We start from the raw sequence: 19,313 nt of genomic DNA, 5'->3' as shown, positions 1-19,313 counted from the left end.
ATCCAGCAAAACTCTTCATTACCATAGATGGAGAAACCAAGATATTCCATGACAAAACCAAATTTACACAATATCTTTCCACAATTCCAGGCCTACAAAAGATAAGAGATGGAAAACTCCAATGCAAAGAGGGAAACTACACACGAGAACGAGCAAGAAAGTAATCTTCTTTCAACTAACCTAAAAGAAGATAGCCACACAAACGTATTTCAACCTCTAACAATAAAAATAATAGAAAATAGCAATCATCGGTCCCTAATATGTCTAAAGATCAATGGATTCAATTCGCCAATAAAAAGACATAGACTAATAAACTGGATACATTCACAGAACCCAGCACTTTGCTGCATACAGGAAATGGACAAAGAAAGACACTTCCTCAGATAAAAGGCTGGGAAAATGTTTCCAATCAGTTGATCCCAAAAACACTAACTGGAGTAGCCACTCTAATATCAAATAAAATCAATTTTCAACCAAAAGTCATCAAAAAAGATAAGGCAAGACATTTTATACACATCAAAGGAAAAATCTACCAAGTTGAACTTTCAATTCTGAATTATCTATGCTCCAAATACAACGACACCCACACTCATAAAAGAAACTTTACAAAAACTCAAATCACACATTGCACCACCACACACAATAATTGTGGGAGACTTCAACACCTCACTCCCAGCAATGGACAGATGATGGAAACAAAAATGAAACAGAGACACAGTGAAACTAACAGAAGTTATGAAACAAATAGATTTAGCAGATATCTATAAAATATTTCATCCTAAAACAAAAGAATATACCTTCTTGTAAGCACTTCATAGTACCTTCTCCAAAGTTGACCATATAATCAGTCACAAAACAGTTCCCAACAGATACAATATGATAGATATAATCTCATGCATCCTATCACATCACCATGGATGTGGTCTTCAACAACAACAAAAACAACAGAAAGCCCACATACACATGGAAGCTGAACAATGCTCTACTCAATGACAACTTGGTCAAGGAAGAAATAAAGAAAGAAATTAAAGACCTTTTACAATTTAAGGATAATGAAGGCACAACATACCCAAACTTACAGGGCACAATGAAAGCAGTGCTAACAGGAAAATTCACAGCTGAGTGCCTCCAAAAAGAAACTGGAGAGAGCATACACTAGCAGCTTGACAGCACACCTGAAAGTTCTAGAACAAAAAGAAGCAAATAAACCCAAGAGAAGTAGACAGCAGTAAATAATCAAACTCAGGGCTGAAATCAACCAAGCAGGAACAAAAAGAACTATACAAATAAACAACAAAACCAGGAGCTGGTTCTTTGAGAAAATCAACAAGAGAAATAAACCCTTAGCCAGACTCACCAGAGGGCATAGAGACAGGATCCAACTTAACAAAATCAGAAAGGAAACAGGAGACATAACAACAGAAAGTGAGGAAATTAAAAAAAAAAATCAGATCCTATTACAAAAGCCTTTATTCAACAAAACTGAAAAATCTGGAGGAAATGAACAATTTTCTAGATAGCTATCCAGTACCAAAGTTAAATCAGGATCAGATAAACCATATAAGCAGTCCCATAACTCCTAAAGAAATAGAAGCCGTCATTAAAAGTCTCCCAATCAATAAAGCCCAAGACCAGATAGGTTTAGTGTTGAATTTATCTGACCTTCATAAAAGACCTCATACCAATACTCTCTAAACTGTTCCACAAAATAGAAACAGAAGGAACACTACCCAATTCATTTTTTGAAGCCACAATTACTCTTATACCTAAACCACACAAAGACTGAACAAAGAAAGAGAACTTCAGACCAATTTCCCTTATAAATATCGATGCCAAATGCTCAATAAGATTTGCTCAAATGCAAAAACAAATCAAAACGATCATCAATCGTGATCAAGTATGCTTCAACCCAGAGAGGCAGAGATGGTTCAATGTATGGAAATCCACCAATGTAACCAACTATATAAACAAACTGAAAGATCCCCAAAATTTTGGGGTTGTAAGCTTCCCAAAAATTCCACCAGAGACCTCGTAAACCTGATAAACAACTTCAGCAAAATGGCTGGATATAAAATTAACTCAAACAAATCAGTAGCCTTCCTCTACTCAAAGGATAAACAGGCTGAGAAAGAAATTAAGGAAACGACACCCTTCACAATAGCCATAATAATATAAAATACCTTGGTGTGAATCTAAGCAAGAAAGTGAAAGATCTGTATAAAAAGATCTTCAAATTTCTGAAGAAAGAAATTGAAGAAGATCTTGAAAGATGGAAAGATCTCCCATTATCATGGATTGGAAGGATTAATATAGTAAAAATGCCCATCTTGCTTAAAGCAATCTACAAATTCAATGCAATCCCCATCAAATTCCCAAGTAAGTTCTTCACAGAGTAATTTGCAAATTCATTTGGAATAACAAAAAACCAGGATAGCAGAAACTATCCTCAACAATAAAAGAACTTCTGGGGAAACCACCCTCCTGACTTCAAGCTGTATTACAGAGCAATAGTGATGAGTGGTATTGGTACAGAGACTGGCAGGTAAATCAATGGAATAGAATTGAAGACACAGAAATGAATCCACACTCCTATGGTCACTTGATCTTTGACAAAGGAGCAAAAACCATTCAATGGAAAAAAGACAGCATTTTCAACAAATGGTGCTGGTTCAACTGGAGGTCAGCATGTAGAGGAATGCAAATTGATCCATTCTTATCACCTTGTACAAAGATCAAGTCCAAGTGGATCTTGGACCACCACACAAGGCAAGATACATTGGAACTAATAGAAGGGAAAGTGGGCAAGAGCATTGAACACATGGGTCTAGGGGGAAATTTTCTGAACAGAACACTAATGGTTGAGGCTCTAAGATCAAGAATTGACAAATGGAACATCATAAAATTGAAATGCTTCTATAATGCAGAGGACACTATCAGTAGAACAAAATGGCAACCAACAGATTAGAAAAAGATCTTTGCCAATCCTACATCCAATAGAGTACTAATATCCAATATATACTCAAGAATTTAGACTCCAGAAAAATCAAATAATCCTTTTAAAAAGTGGGATACAGAGCTAAACAGAGAATTCTCAACTGAGGAATATCAAATGACTGAGAAGCACCTAAAGCAATGTTCAACATCCTTAGTCATCAGGGAAATGCCAATCAAAACAACTCTGAGATCCCACCTCACACCTGTCAGAATGGCTAAGATCAAAAACTCAGGTGACAGCAGATGCTGGTGAGAATGTGTACAGAAATTGTGGTACATTTACACAATGGAATACCACTCAGCTATTGAAAACAATGACTTCGTGAAATTCTTAGTCAAATGTATCTAATTAGAAATTCATGGTATGCACTGACTGAAAAGTGGATATTAGACCCAAAGCTCAGAATACCCAAGATACAATTCACAGATTGCATGAAGTACAAGAAGAAGGAAGACCAAAGTGTGGATTCTTCACACCTCCTTAGAAGGGGGAACAAAAATTCTCAAAGGAGAATGTATGTGGACAAAGTGTGGAACAGGGAGTGAAAGGCCATCCAAAGACTGCCCCAAATGTGGATGTATTTCACATACAGCCACCAAACCCAGACACTACAATGGATGCCAGGAAGTGCATGCTAACAGGAGCCTGATACAGCTGTCTGCTGAGAGGCTCTGTCAGAACCTTACAAATACACAGGCAGATGCTTGCAGCCAACCATAGAAATGAGAACAGGTTCCCCAATGGAGAAGTTGGAGAAAGGACTCAAGTAGCTGAAGGGGTTTGCAATCCTGTAAGAAGAACATAGTATGAATCATCCAGTTCCCCCAGAACTCCCACAGACTAAATCACCATCCCAAGAGAACAAAGGGATGGACCTATGTTTCCATCTGCATATGTAGCAGAGGATGGCCTTATTGGACATCAATGAGAGGAGAGGACTTTGGTCCTGTCAAGGCTTAATGCCCCAGTGTAGGGGAATGTCAGGGCAGGAAGATAGGAGGGAGTGGGGGGGACGGTGGGTGCATGAGGGAGCACCCTCAAAGAAGCAGGGGAGCTGGGATAAGGAGTTTCTGGAGGGGAAAACAGGTAATGGAATAACATTAAAATGTAAATTAAAATGCAATTAAAAAACAAAATTAAGTTAATAAGCCTATTCTTGCTAGTCACCTGAGTTGTTTTGGATTTTTCTAAAAATTATTATTCCTTGTAGTCATAGCAAATAGCACTACTAGTACATTCTGGTACATGTGTTTTACAGCTAAGTCCTTCAAACTGGAACATCCCTTCCTAGAGACAAATCTTCTCCTTAAGACAGGAGAAATACATGAAACTCATAGGTCTCAGGAGGCTTCTGAAACTTACAAGCTTCACAAGCCTCCTCCCCAAGGTTACATAAGCAGTAACTATTACTAAGAAGAAGAGAATCTCCAACCAGCCAAGTTTCCTGAAAGCCAGACTGAGAGCTTGGGATCCAGCTGTTACGAGTTCCCCCACTCCCAGACCCCAAACAAAAGCTCCTAGGGAAGGCATTTTGGTGATGCAGCTGCTTTTGAATCACCCATGTTCCAGGAAGTAACCCCTCATCCATATTTCTGTGAGTTTCTCCTGTAAATTCAGTGGTTCTCTAACTCCGTTCTCATTGAGTTCCTATATGAGAAGTTCACATTTATTAGTGAACATATATTTAAGTTTTGTGTGTGTACTGATATGTGCACATGCACAAATATTGCACCGTGAGTCAGCTTAGGCAGTAGGGAGGTTGTCTTCTCATGACTGTTCATGAGATTGGGCATCTTTTTATGCTTATGGGCTGTGAATCTTCCGGGGAGGGGAGCTACAAAGCCTTTTGCAAATCTCTCTAATCACTTGTCAGACTTTCTCTTTTTTATTTCAAAGATATCCCTTCTCTACATAAATCCTCTCTTGGATATTTGACTTTAAATACATTCTCCTTAGTTAAAGGGTTGGATTCTCATGTTCTTAATGATGTCTTTAATGAAAGGAAGTTCTGTGCTTTAATATTTAATTCATAATGGTTTCTGTTGAGTTATGGATTTTCAGACTCATTAGATGGCTTCACTCCCTCCTTTGTCTTGTCACACGATCTAGATCACTCTTCCTTCACCCTCATCACATGGGTCTTCCATCTGTCTAGTAGCACTTTTTGCATGGTGGTTAAAGTTATGATGCATGGTTTGTTGTTTATAACTGTAAATGCAATTTACCACTGTGGTCTCCACTGCTGTATTTGGGATTTTACCCCCTTGAGAAGGAAGCTTCTCAGAGGTTTCACTATGGCTTGAAAACTTGTGTGGTTGACTCCTCCGGCTTTGTTTGCCCTCTAGGATCATTTTAGCCATTTTGACATTTGTACTTTTATATGTAAGCTTTGAATGAGATTTGTAAGAAGTTAAAAAAATATATCCTACCACGTATCAGCTGAGATTGTACTTAACTATGGACTCATCTAGAGAAGTCCGAATTCAGATCATCTTTTGACCATGAGCCTGTGTTTGTGTAATCTAGCATTATTTTTTCTTTTTAATTTTTTTGCATTGAGTTGGATTCATTTATTTTGCATGGTTTGCACAAACATAAATATTCTTGAATATCTGTAGAACATACTGTCATCAAGCTGTCTGGGTAGATGCACCTGTGGTTATCAATGGTAGCTGGCAAATCTACAAGAAGTGTAATCTGAAGCCTTGAGTAGGTGACTCCTCCTATAGAACAACTTCACCTTCATTTATGAAGAACAGGGAGCTACTGACCTGACTCCTACTTATTATTGACTTCTTTTTGAAGACCTGTTATATAAAACGGTTAAGTAGATTTAAGAGTTTCAATTTATTCTTGGCATGAAACAAAACACGACTTTAAGAACAAAACAAAGCAACTGCCCCTAGAGGCATCGCAGATGTGGCTGCTGTGTCACATGTACATCAGTAGGTGACAGAAAGGAGAGAAACTGTGTCCACCATCAGTGTTCCAACCCACGAACATCTGAGTGTTTAGTAGCTTAACATTCCCTGGAAGAAAGTGAGCGTCAGATGACCACCAGACCAGAGCCAGTGCTGCGAGGACTAGACAGGGAACTAACCTGAGGTGACCAGCAGTCTGGCACCTGTAAGGCCTGTGGGGCCTGCTCTGTGAGCACCACAGACCATATTTAAGATGATCCCGATGGGTGCCAAAATGCACTAGCAGGCCATAGCCATCCTAAGACCACTTCTGAGATGACCTCAGACATTCAGAGATTGAGGGTGCCATTAAGAGAAGTGGGTAAGTGATGGAGAAATGGCAAAAAAGAGAAACAGAAGGTCATGGGCAGAATGAAGAGAGGCAGAACCAGAGACTTGAGGGCAGTGAGAAACAGCCAGCTGGGACCATGGTGGGTTCCTGGCATGTGCTGCCACTCAGGGTGATGTTTGCGTGTGAGGTCCTAACAGCATCAGGACTCTGTTATCACCAAAGGCCAGTGCTGCTGCCCAGGGACATGTTGATGTCTAATGGCTGAGCAGAACTGGTCCCAGCCCTCACCTGAGCATAACTAGATAGCTGGCCCGGAGCACAAAGGCAGAAGAGTTGGCCTCATACCTAGACCTGGCTCTGGGGTCATGAGATCAGGAGAGATCCTGTTCCTCATCCACTGCACATGGGAGATGAGGCTATGAAGCGCACCTGGGATCACAGAAGAGCTGTCTCTGGATGTGCACATTGCAGGCGAGCTTGTCCTAATGGCGTGAGCACAGGAGGGCCAGCTCCGTCTCTTGTCTGTTGTGTGGCGGCATGGACTAGGGAGAGGTGCCCCCCATCTCCCCTTATGACTTGCCACCTATAGCAGGAGGGATAGCTGGCTCCTGGGTAATGAGAGTGAGAGAAATGTCCCGATCCCTTAGATACTGCAACACTCAGGAAAGTGTTCCTTATACTGTGCTTGGGAAGCAGGGTAGATATGGCTCTTGATGCAGGGGTTTCCAGTGAGCAGGCCTCAAAGAGATAAGACCAGTGGGCTAACCAGTTCAGACACCTCTCAGGCTCAGATTCAGGGCTTTGAGGTGGCCCACTGATGAACTGCTGAAGTGCATGAAGGGGCCCATTCCGCAGATCCGAAACTACAGGATCTATACAACATAGGGCAACAACCGGATATACTAAAGGAGTCTCAGTGATGTTCCAGTATTAATGAAGTAGCAGAAGCTGGAGGTCTCAATTGCAATGAGCAAATACTTCGTTTCAATGAACATTTAGAAGTAAATAAGTGTGGACAAAAGGGTGGGACACTGACATACTATAGATTCCACAATGAGGATTTTTCTGTTGTGGGGCAGGTTGAGGTGGTGGATGGTGGGTATGAGGGGAAGGAGAAATGAGTGGTATTGGGGTACATGATATGAAATTCACAAAGAACAAATACAAGTTAAAAATAAAAAAGTGGATAAATGAAAAAAGCAAGGCAAAACAAACAAAAACTTAAAGTCGGTGTTATACAATAACTTTCCCTCACTCTTCTTCTGTCTTGTATGTTCAAGCCTCCATCTTAGAATCAACATATTATTTAAGTTTTTTTGGTATCTGAAAATGTAAATATTTCTTTTGCATCTCAAAAGGAAAAATTTTAAGCATGTGAAACAATATCATCAGTGATTTTCCAGTGATGACTTTGCAGTAATATTTTAAAGGCCATTGTCTTTCAGGTGCTGTTGGAAATTCAACTAGAATCCTGCCTAAACAAATGGTCCATGGTTGTTTTGTAAGAATTTCCTTTTTCCTTCAGGTTAGACTTTACAATCTTGTTAGGTATATGATTCTTTCAATTTTAAACAATTGAAAATTTATAGCACAATGTCTTTCATAAATATCTGAAGACATTTGGGTATTATCTCTATAGAAACTGCTCCTGACCCTCACCATGTCCTTAGGATTAGAGATTCTGACCCCACTACACTGCTTGTTAAATATCTCCTATGCTCCTAGCCATGCTTCTGACTACCACTGCCCAGCCTGGGCCTAAAACCAGCATGTACCAAGGCAGAAGGCGTTCATTCAAGGGAGGCTTATATCTGAACCCCCTCCCTGCTTGGTTCTTCAGCATTTTTGTTCCTTGAGTTCCAATGATCCTATTTGCTTCCCAGTGCCTCCTGGCTTTCCCTTTCCATGTTTAAATGTATATTATTACTCTCTGTGAGTGTGATCTACCATTGCAAACTAAATCATCATGGCTGGGAGCACAGGTCCCATGATCCTTTCAACTAAAAAATTCAATTCACTGAGCATTTATTAAACCATAAAATTATATAGCTCAATTATCCTCTGCATAAGCAATGCTGTCAAGATCCATCTCCTTACATAGCACTGCATCACTCTCCCAGAAAGTTAACAGGAGTAAGGAACCTCACTTCTTCAAACCAGACCTTGAACTTACTCATTCAAAGAGACTTCCATATAAGGGATCTAAAACAGATGACAGCCGAGTAATACATTTACCACTTTTCTCCTATAGTAAACATACCACTAGGATTTATTCACAAATACAAGCAACTTAGGGTTGGGGAAAAGTGTATGAAACTGCGACTTCAACTTCAGGGACATTAAGGTTTATCTGTGCAGTCATGGGAGAAGAGATACAACAGACTTGCCTGGCAGGAGAATAACATGCTGAGTACATTGAATATTTCAAATGCTACAGAAAGTACTGGAAACAATATAGTGTCCCTGAGCTTTCACCAATACTGGTGCAAGAATATTAATATTTTACTTTCTTTAGCATAAGCATCTGCTGAAGAAAATACAACATGGAGGAAAAAACCACATAGGTCTTGCATGTGTCAAAGCAAAATTATCAGTAGGGGAAAGTGGGAAGAGCCACTCTCTTTGACATAAATGGCCTTCATAAATTTGCTTTGTCACTGAAGTTTTTAGTTTGAGATGGAGGTTTTGCTGTCTTGATATATAGCCCAGGCTGTACTTGAACTTGTAATTCCCCCATCTCTGCCTCAAGTGCTGGTAATAAAAGCATGTACCCCTGTACTCTGCATTGCCCCTCATCATCCAATAAAGTCCAGTTGCATAGGATATTTTCCTTTTGCAGATCAATACCCTCCTTTTTGGGAGAGTTTAATATAGCCCAGAACTGAACAAAGTGAGCAAGGTCTTGGTAAGGAGAATGGGATAGAAGCTGTTGGCTTCACTTCAGAGAAAGGAATCTTTGGGGGACTTGCTTCACTAGAATACAAGATCAGAGATATAGCTGCTCCAGGAACTCTGTAAACAAGAAAATTTATACTCTAATCTGCAGCCCTTAGCATTCCTCTTGCAGACAAACATCAATAGGGGAAGTTGGCTACCTATGTACTCCACTGGCTCCTGACCTGTGAATTCTGTGCTTTATAAGTAAAATTAGAAGCCTTTAAAATGAACACGTCTGGTTGCATTGTCATACATGTCTGTATTGGCTTCCATCTGACCACCTGTCAGGATTATTTTTAAATGTCAATTTGTTACAACCTAGAATATTCTCAGAAGAAAGACTGGATAAGAGAGTACCTAGATAAGTTTTGGAGAATTGTTTTGACTTGTAACTGGGGAGGAAAATCCAGCTTGTCTGTGAGCAACTCAACATCAGGGTTTGCCCTGGGTAATTTTATTGTGTCAAATTGACACAAACTAAAGTCATCTGAAAGGAAGGAATCTCAACTGAGAAAATGCATCCATTAGATCTGGATTTAGGGCATTTTCTTAATTAGTGATTGATGGGGAGGGCCCAGCTCATTTTGGGTGGTGCCTTCCCTGGGGTTAAGGGTTCTTGGTTCTATTAAAAAAAAAAAAAAAAAAAAAAAAAAAGCTGGCTAAGCAAACCATGATGAACAACCCAATAAATAATACTCTTCCATGACCTCAGCATCAACTCTTACCTTAAGGTTCCTGCTATGCTTGGTTCCCTGTCCTGACTTCCTTCAGCGATGGACTATAATGTGGAAGTAGAAAGCAACTGAACTCTTTCCTCCCTAACTTGCTTTTGTTTTTGGTGTTTCGTCATAGGAATAAGACAAATTAGTACCAGGAGTAGGGTATTGCAATGACAGAATAGAATGTTTGGGGGATTTGGGGAGGATGGAGAAGAACTTTGGAACTTAAGGCTTAAGAATCTATTGTTAATAGCTTAGTGAGCTATTCTGACAAATTTGGATGGTTAAAATGTTGAGAGCAGTGTACATGCAGTGCAAGAAGAAAACACTAATGATGCATCACACCATTAGAATGGGTGTTTCAGAGACTAGTGGCTGATGTGGATGCCTGGGGTATGCCTCTTTCCCTGTAGAAATGCTGAACTTTGTATCCTCAGCATCAAAATGATTAAGGGGTTTGGAATGGTTTCTAAAACCCCAGTTGTTCTAACTTCCTGTCTGACCCATGATTTAGATGGTAGCTGTTGCTTCCTATGAGGAGTGTCTCTTCCTAAAGCTCTCAAGTGCCCAGAGAAAGCATTTTGATCTATGGCCCACGTGTATTTTTCTTACTAATTTGTTCTTTGACATTTTCATAATTGTATATAAGACATTCTGGTCACTACTTCCATTCCCTACTCCACTTCCTTCTAATAAGTCTCCAACTTTTGTGTCATTTATTTTGTTTTTGATTTTACTTTCTGACCTACTGGGATGTAAAGTTCACCCACACAACCATGAGAATGGAGGTAGCTCCTGGACCATGAGTAATTGACCAATAGCTACATGGCTGAAGGCAATGGTTTCTATTCCTCCAGCAGCCATTCACTGTCTTACAAATTACTTTTTCATCTATGGTTGAATATTTACTAGTGCAATATTTTGTAGGTTCTATGCAAATAACTATACCTGTTATAAATTATTGAGTGCCATGGATATGCTACATCGCTATCTTGATTAATTTTATTGTCAGCCTGACCAACTTGGAAAGAAGGGATCACAAGTGATAAATGGCCTTGGTCAGATTGGCTTATAGGTCTATCTAGAAGGCATTTTCCTGATTGCTAATTGATCTAGAAGGCCCACTCCAATGTGGCACTATGTATAGGCAGGTGTTTTAAGCTATACAAGAAAGCTAGCTGAGCATGAGCTGCAGGGCAAGCCAGGAAGCAGTATTCCTCCATGTTTTCTGCTTCTGTTCTTACGGTGAGTTCTCACCACGATTTTCTTCAGTGATGAACTGTTACCTCAAAGTGCAAAACAAAATAAACCTTTTGCTCCTGAAACATTGCTTTCAATTGTGGTGTTTCTCTCTGCAACAGAAAGCAAACTATAATACCCCAAGGTGGTATTTCATAGCTCTCCATAGTCTTTTGGCTTTAACAATCTTCTCATTTCCTCTTCTGTAGCTTTGGGGTGGTGATGATGGTAGCGTTGGTGGTGGTAGTGTTGTTGTTGGTGGTGGTGGTAGTATGGGTATAAGCTCTCATTTGGTAAGATAGTGGGGATGTTTGCATTTTCTTAAGAAAGAGGACAGGGTTCCTTAGGAGGTTCCTATGCTATTTCCCATCACTGTAATGTTTCTTAGATGCCAAGTGTGTTCTCCCTTTCCATTTTCTGTATTTTTTCCTGTAAATATATAGACCTGTGATTCCTGTCACAATACTCTATATTGATTATTATAGTTTCTTTTAAAGGATACCATGTCCATGATGATAACATGATATTTTTTAAGTTACTAGATCATTAAAAATAAGCAAATGATGTCTACACCATGGACATATACAAGTTCAGAAATGCAGCATAATCACAATCAGGCTCTTTGTGCTCAAGAACACAAATAATGTGAAAATGAAAACTCTGATAATATTCATAATTACCTAAAATCATTATTTTTCTGATTAAATCACTTTTATCAGATGTGACTTCACAGTAAAAAAACAAAACAAACCCAAGAAGTTAACAAAGTTAAGACTGTTAGGACTAGGTTGATATGATGAAATTTAGGCAGTAAAGAAAAAGTAAAGCACAGAAAACAATCCTTCAAGAAGCCATGTTGGGGAAGGATTAGTTTCATCTTGCATTAAGCCCTGTCTCTGGGTGGGCAGAAGCTGATGTGCACACAGCACTAGTCCCTTTAGACTTTTATAGTGCTTTGTTTACATGTCTCAGATTTCCTTGAAGTGGAGGTGGAAGGAGGCAGGCACTCAGGAAGCAGGAGGATTTGGGCCCACAATTAGCTAATGAAGATGTAAAAAGGTTGGAACAGCTGAATTGACCTTGTCCCAGAGTATCTTTAGTGTTCTTAAACATCTATTTACCACAAAGAAAATAAAACCATCCCATTTCTAGACAGGGGATGGGGTTGCATTGGGGTATAAGTAACTCATCAAATATTCCTCAGCATTGTTTACTGAAGTTAAATTTTTACTGCCCTAACCTTTTGTCTTCAGACTGTGTGTTGATATGGGCCTCATGTTTTTATTCATCTGTCTTTCCCTGTAAGTGTTGGAACTCTTGCTAGGGAAAGGTACATTACAACAGAGAACTGCCCTCTCTGGCTTTTATCTTCATGTGTGTTTCCCATTCTAAAATGTAAGCATATAAAAATTGCAGTGAAAGTGCCTTTATTTTGCTAAGGAATATAAACTGGGAATGCTGGAGAGATCTCATCCACTGGGAAGAAAACAGTAAAGTCAAACAGGGAACCAAGAACAAAACCAAAACCAACACAAGGCTTCGAGGTCTTCCATTTTGTCATTTAAATTGGAAGAAAAATTTCACCTATTCTCCTTGAATAGAATAGCCCTCTAGCGCACCATTTCTCCCGTATGTGTATGCATCTGAATATTTAGTGTCTACTTGGTGGCATTGTTTAAGGACATTATGGACCTTCAGGTGAGGAGCCTTGCTGGAGGAGGTATGTTAACAGGGTTGGGAGGATTTGAGCGTTGTAGCTTGATATCACTTCCTGTTTTCTTACTGCTTCCTGTGTAGAGGAAACAATTGGCCAGCCCCAGGTTCCTCTTTCCCTGCCTGCCCTGCCATGATGGACTGTGTCCTCTCTGGAACCAAAAAGTAAAACAAACTTTTGCTTAATGTTGTGGCTTTTGACCATAATATTTTATCATAGTATCAGACAAGTAGCTAAAACATCTACTAAAAGCTAAAACTATCCCAAAACTAAAGTCTTACTAGCAATTTAGCTTTCAAACTCAGGAGGCTTCCTATGGGATGCGTGGAAGAACTATGTCATTTCTGTAGGAGTGTATGGAAGAGCTCAGGTGTTCCTTCACACAGTTTCATCTGTTTGCTTCAGCAGTTGACAAACACAAGCTACGTGAGTTGACAGACCAGCTTATCTGAATTGCAGACATCCTCCTAGTCCCCTTTCTTCCCCCTCCTGCAATAGCGATGTATATAATTTTGGCTCCATGTTGTTTAGCTGAGTCGAATACTAATGTTTGATTATTTTATGATTTCTAGTTGGTCTTACGTTAAAGCTATGTTAGTTTCTTTTGAAGAAGCATTTCCATTCTTACATATACTTCATTGGTCCTCCTTACCCAGTTTTCCCCATTCCCTTGTCAAAACCCCTTTTACTTCCTGTCTCTTCTCTTTTTCTAAATTCTCACACTTACAGAAAATAACAATAGATACCTTACTGCCTGGTCGGGTGGGCACTCCTGGAGGCTGCAGGCGGAAGAGACCACCAACACTGCCCACCCCTGCCCACATCCCTGACCCAAGAGGAAACTGTACAAGGCCTCTGGGCTCCTGTGGGGGGGAGGGCCCAGGAGCAGCAGGAGCCCTGCCTGAGACACCGATCCTGAAGGAAACAGACCGGAGGAAAATACGAGGCCATCTGGAACCCTGGTGCACGGAGGCTCCCGGAAGAGGCGGCGCAGATCTTCCCGGTCGCTGCCACCCTTGGAGAGCCCGTGGGCAGAACCCAGAGGCGAACTCGAGGCCTCGGGGCCACAGGTAAGACTAACTTATCTGCTGCAAGTGACTTGCCTGGTGAACTCAAGGCACAGGTCCACAGGAACAGCTGAAGACATGTAGAAAGGAAAAACTACACGCCCGAAAGCAGAACACTCTGTCCCCATAACTGACTGAAAGAGAGGAAAACAGGTCTACAGCACTCCTGACACACAGGCCTATAGGACAGTTTAGCCACTGTCAGAAATAGCAGAACAAAGTAACACTAGAGATAATTTGATGGCGAGAGGCAAGCGCAGGAACCCAAGCAACAGAAACCAAGACTACATGGCACCATCGACCCAATTCTCCCATCAAAACAAACATGGAATATCCAAACACACCAGAAAAGCAAGATCTAGATTCAAAATCATATTTGATCATGATGCTGGAGAACTTCAAGAAAGACATGATGAACTCCCTTAGAGAACAAGTAGAAGCCTACAGAGAGGAATATAAAAAAATGCATGAAAGAATTCAGGAAAACATAAATAAAACAAGTAAAGCCCATACAGAGGAGACACAAAAATCCTGAAAGAATTAAAGGAAAAACACAATCAAACAGTGGAAGGAATTAAAAATGGAAATAGAAGCAATCAAGAAAGAACACATGGAAACAACCCTGGATATAGAAAACCAAAAGAAGAGACAAGGAGCTGTAGATACAAGCTTTACCAACAGAATACAAGAGATGGAAGAGAGAATCTCAGGAGCAGAAGATTCCATAGAAATCATTGACTCAACTGTCAAAGATAATGTAAAGCGGAAAAAGCTACTGGTCCAAAACATACAGGAAATCCAGGACTCAATGAGAAGATCAAACCTAAGGATAATAGGTATAGAAGAGAGTGAAGACTCCCAGCTCAAAGGACCAGTACATATCTTCAACAAAATCATAGAAGAAAACTTCCCTAACCTAAAAAAAGAGATACCCATAGGCATACAAGAAGCCTACAGAACTCCAAATAGATTCGACCAGAAAAGAAACACCTCCCGTCACATAATAGTCAAAACACCAAACGCACAAAATAAGGAAAGAATATTAAAAGCAGTAAGGAAAAAGGTCAAGTAACATATAAAGGCAGACCTATCAGAATCACACCAGACTTTTAAGCAGAAACTATGAAGGCCAGAAGATCCTGGACTGATGTCATACAGACCCTAAGAGAACACAAATGCCAGCCCAGGCTACTGTATCCTGCAAAACTCTCAATTAACATAGATGGAGAAACCAAGATATTCCATGACAAAACCAAATTTACACAATATCTTTCTACAAATCCAGCACTACAAGGATAATAAATGGTAAAGCCCAACATAAGGAGGCAAGCTATACCCAAGAAGAGGCAAAAAACTAATCGTTTTGGCAACAAAACAAAGAGAAGAAAAGCACACAAACATAACACATCCACGTATGAATATAACAGGAAGCAATAATCACTATTCCTTAATATCTCTCAACATCAATGGCCTCAACTCCCCAATAAAAAGACATAGATTAACAAACTGGATACGCAACGAGGACCCTGCATTCTGCTGCCTACAGGAAACACACCTCAGAGACAAAGACAGACACTACCTCAGAGTGAAAGGCTGGAAAACAACTTTCCAGGCAAATGGTCGGAAGAAGCAAGCTGGAGTAGCCATTCTAATATCAAATAAAGTCAATTTTCAACTAAAAGTCATCAAAAAAGATAAGGAAGGACACTTTATATTTATCAAAGGAAAAATCCACCAAGATGAACTCTCAATCCTAAATATCTATGCCCCAAATACAAGGGCACCTACATACGTAAAAGAAACCTTACTAAAGCTCAAAACACACATTGCACCTCACACAATAATAGTAGGAAACTTCAACACCCCACTCTCATCAATGGACAGATCATGGAAACAGAAATTAAACAGAGACGTAGACAGACTAAGAGAAGTCATGAGCCAAATGGACTTAACGGATATTTATAGAACGTTCTACCCTAATACAAAAGGATATACCTTCTTCTCAGCTCCTCATGGTACTTTCTCCAAAATTGACCATATAATTGGTCAAAAAACGGGCCTCAACAGGTACAGAAAGATAGAAATAATCCCATGCGTGCTATCGGACCACCACGGCCTAAAGCTGGTCTTCAATAACAATAAGGGAAGAATCCCCACATATACGTGGAAATTGAACAATGCTCTACTCAATGATAACCTGGTCAAGGAAGAAATAAAGAAAGAAATTAAAAACTTTTTAGAATTTAATGAAAATGAAGGTACAACATACCCAAACTTATGGGACACGATGAAAGCTGTGCTAAGAGGAAAACTCATAGCGCTAAGTGCCTGCAGAAAGAAACAGGAAAGAGCATATGTCAGCAGCTTGACAGCACACTAAAAGCTCTAGAACAAAAAGAAGCAAATACACCCAGGAGGAGTAGAAGGCAGGAAATAATCAAACTCAGAGCAAAATCAACCAAGTAGAAACAAAAAGGACCATAGAAAGAATCAACAGAACCAAAAGTTGGTTCTTTGAGAAAATCAACAAGATAGATAAACCCTTAGCCAGACTAACGAGGGACACAGAGAGTGTGTCCAAATTAACAAAATCAGAAATGAAAAGGGAGACATAACTACAGATTCAGAGGAAATTCAAAATATCATCAGATCTTACTATAAAAGCCTATACTCAACAAAACTTGAAAATCTGCAGGAAATGGACAATTTCCTAGACAGATACCAGGTACCGAAGATAAATCAGGAACAGATAAACCAGTTAAACAACCCCATAACTCCTAAGGAAATAGAAGCAGTCATTAAAGGACTCCCCAACCAAAAAGAGCCCAGGTCCAGACGGGTTTAGTGCAGAATTCTATCAGACCTTCATAGAAGACCTCATACCAATATTATCAAACTATTCCACAAATTGAAACAGATGGAGCACTACCCGAACTCCTTCTATGAAGCCACAATTACTCTTATACCTAAACCACACACAGACACAACAAAGAAAGAGAACTTCAGACCAATTTCCCTTATGAACATCGACACAAAAATACTCAACAAAATTCTGGCAAACCGAATCCAAGAGCACATCAAACAATCATCCACCATGATCAAGTAGGCTTCATCCCAGGCATGCAGGGATGGTTTAATATCTGAGAAAACCATCAACGTGATCCATTATATAAACAAACTGAAAGAACAAAACCACATGATCATTTCATTAGATGCTGAGAAAGCATTTGACAAAATTCAACACCCTTCATGATAAAAGTCCTGGAAAGAATAGGAATCCAAGGCCCATACCTAAACATAGTAAAAGCCATATACAGCAAACCAGTGGCTAACATTAAACTAAATGGAGAGAAACTTGAAGCAATCCCACTAAAATCAGGGACTAGACAAGGCTGCCCACTCTCTCCTACTTATTCAATATAGTTCTTGAAGTTCTAGCCAGAGCAATCAGACAACAAAAAGGAGGTCAAGGGGATATAGATCGGAAAAGAAGTCAAAATATCACTATTTGCAGATGATATGATAGTATATTTAAGTGATCCCAAAAGTTCCACCAGAGAACTACTAAAGCTGATAAACAACTTCAGCAAAGTGGCTGGGTATAAAATTAACTCAAATAAATCAGTAGCCTTCCTCTACAAAAAGAAAACAAGCGAGAAAGAAATTAGGAAACGACACCCTTCATAATAGACCCAAATAATATAAAAGTACCTGGTGTGACTTTAACCAAGCAAGTAAAAGATTTGTACAACAAGAACTTCAAGACTCTGAAGAAAGAAATTGAAGAAGACCTCAGAAGATGGAAAGATCTCCCATGCTCATGGATTGGCAGGATTAATATAGTAAAATGGCCATTCTGCCAAAAAAACGATCTACAGATTCAATGCAAACCCCAACAAAATACCAATCCAATTCTTCAAAGAGTTAGACAGAACAATTTGCAAATTCATCTGGAATAACAAAAAACCCAGGATAGCTAAAACTATGCTCAACAATAAAAGGACTTCTGGGGGAATCGCTATCCCTGAACTCAAGCAGTATTACAGAGCAATTGTAATAAAAACTGCATGGTATTGGTACAGAGACAGACAGATAGACCAATGGAATAGAATTGAAGACCCAGAAATGAACCCACACACCTATGGTCACTTGATTTTTGACAAAGGAGCCAAATCCATCCAATGGAAAAAAGATAGCATTTTCAGCAAATGGTGCTGGTTCAACTGGAGGTCAACATGTAGAAGAATGCAGATCGATCCATGCTTATCACCCTGTACAAAGCTTAAGTCCAAGTGGATCAAGGACCTCCACATCAAACCAGACACACTCAAACTAATAGAAGAAAAACTAGGGAAGCATCTGGAACACATGGGCACTGGAAAAAATTTCCTGAACAAAACACCAATGGCTTATGCTCTAAGATCAAGAATCGACAAATGGGATCTCATAAAACTACAAAGCTTCTGTAAGGCAAAGGACACTGTGGTCAGGACAAAACGGCAACCAACAGATTGGGAAAAGATCTTTACCAATCCTACAACAGATAGAGGCCTTATATCCAAAATATACAAAGAACTCAAAAAGTTAGACCGCAGGGAGACAAATAACCCTATTAAAAAATGGGGTTCAGAGCTAAACAAAGAATTCACAGCTGAGGAATGCCGAATGGCTGAGAAACACCTAAAGAAATGTTCAACATCTTTAATCATCAGGGAAATGCAAATCAAAACAACCCTGAGATTTCACCTCACACCAGTGAGAATGGCTAAGATCAAAAACTCAGGTGACAGCAAATGCTGGCGAGGATGCGGAGAAAGAGGAACACTCCTCCATTGTTGGTGGGGTTGCAGACTGGTACAACCATTCTGGAAATCAGTCTGGAGGTTTCTCAGAAAATTGGACATTGAACTGCCTGAGGATCCAGCTATACCTCTCTTGGGCATATACCCAAAAGATGCCCCAACATATAAAAAAGACACGTGCTCCACTATGTTCATCGCAGCCTTATTTATAATAGCCAGAAGCTGGAAAGAACCCAGATGCCCTTCAACAGAGGAATGGATACAGAAAATGTGGTACATCTACACAATGGAATATTACTCAGCTATCAAAAAACAACGACTTTATGAAATTAGTAGGCAAATGGTTGGAACTGGAAAATATCATTCTGAGTGAGCTAACCCAATCACAGAAAGACATACATGGTATGCACTCACTGATAAGTGGCTATTAGCCCAAATGCTTGAATTACCCTAGTGGCCTAGAACAAATGAAACTCAAGACGGATGATCAAAATGTGAAGGCTTCACTCCTTCTTTAAAAGGGGAACAAGAATACCCTTGGCAGGGAAGAGAGAGGCAAAGATTAAAACAGAGACTGAAGGAACACCC

At 39.8% G+C, this 19,313-nt stretch overlaps 1 non-coding gene across 1 annotated transcript; it reads left to right on the top strand.

The window, feature by feature from the left end:
• Positions 1-5,890: 5,890 nt before the first annotated feature.
• LOC116914118 lies at positions 5,891-6,022 on the top strand. Its single transcript, XR_004389682.1, has one exon. It is a non-coding gene; the product is annotated as a small nucleolar RNA SNORA17 (small nucleolar RNA).
• The last annotated feature ends 13,291 nt before the right edge of the window (positions 6,023-19,313 follow it).

The sequence above is a fragment of the Rattus rattus genome, chromosome 12 (assembly GCF_011064425.1).
Source record: "Rattus rattus isolate New Zealand chromosome 12, Rrattus_CSIRO_v1, whole genome shotgun sequence".
In the NCBI taxonomy this organism is placed as follows: domain Eukaryota; kingdom Metazoa; phylum Chordata; class Mammalia; order Rodentia; family Muridae; genus Rattus; species Rattus rattus.
This window is presented reverse-complemented; position numbering and strand designations above follow the sequence as displayed.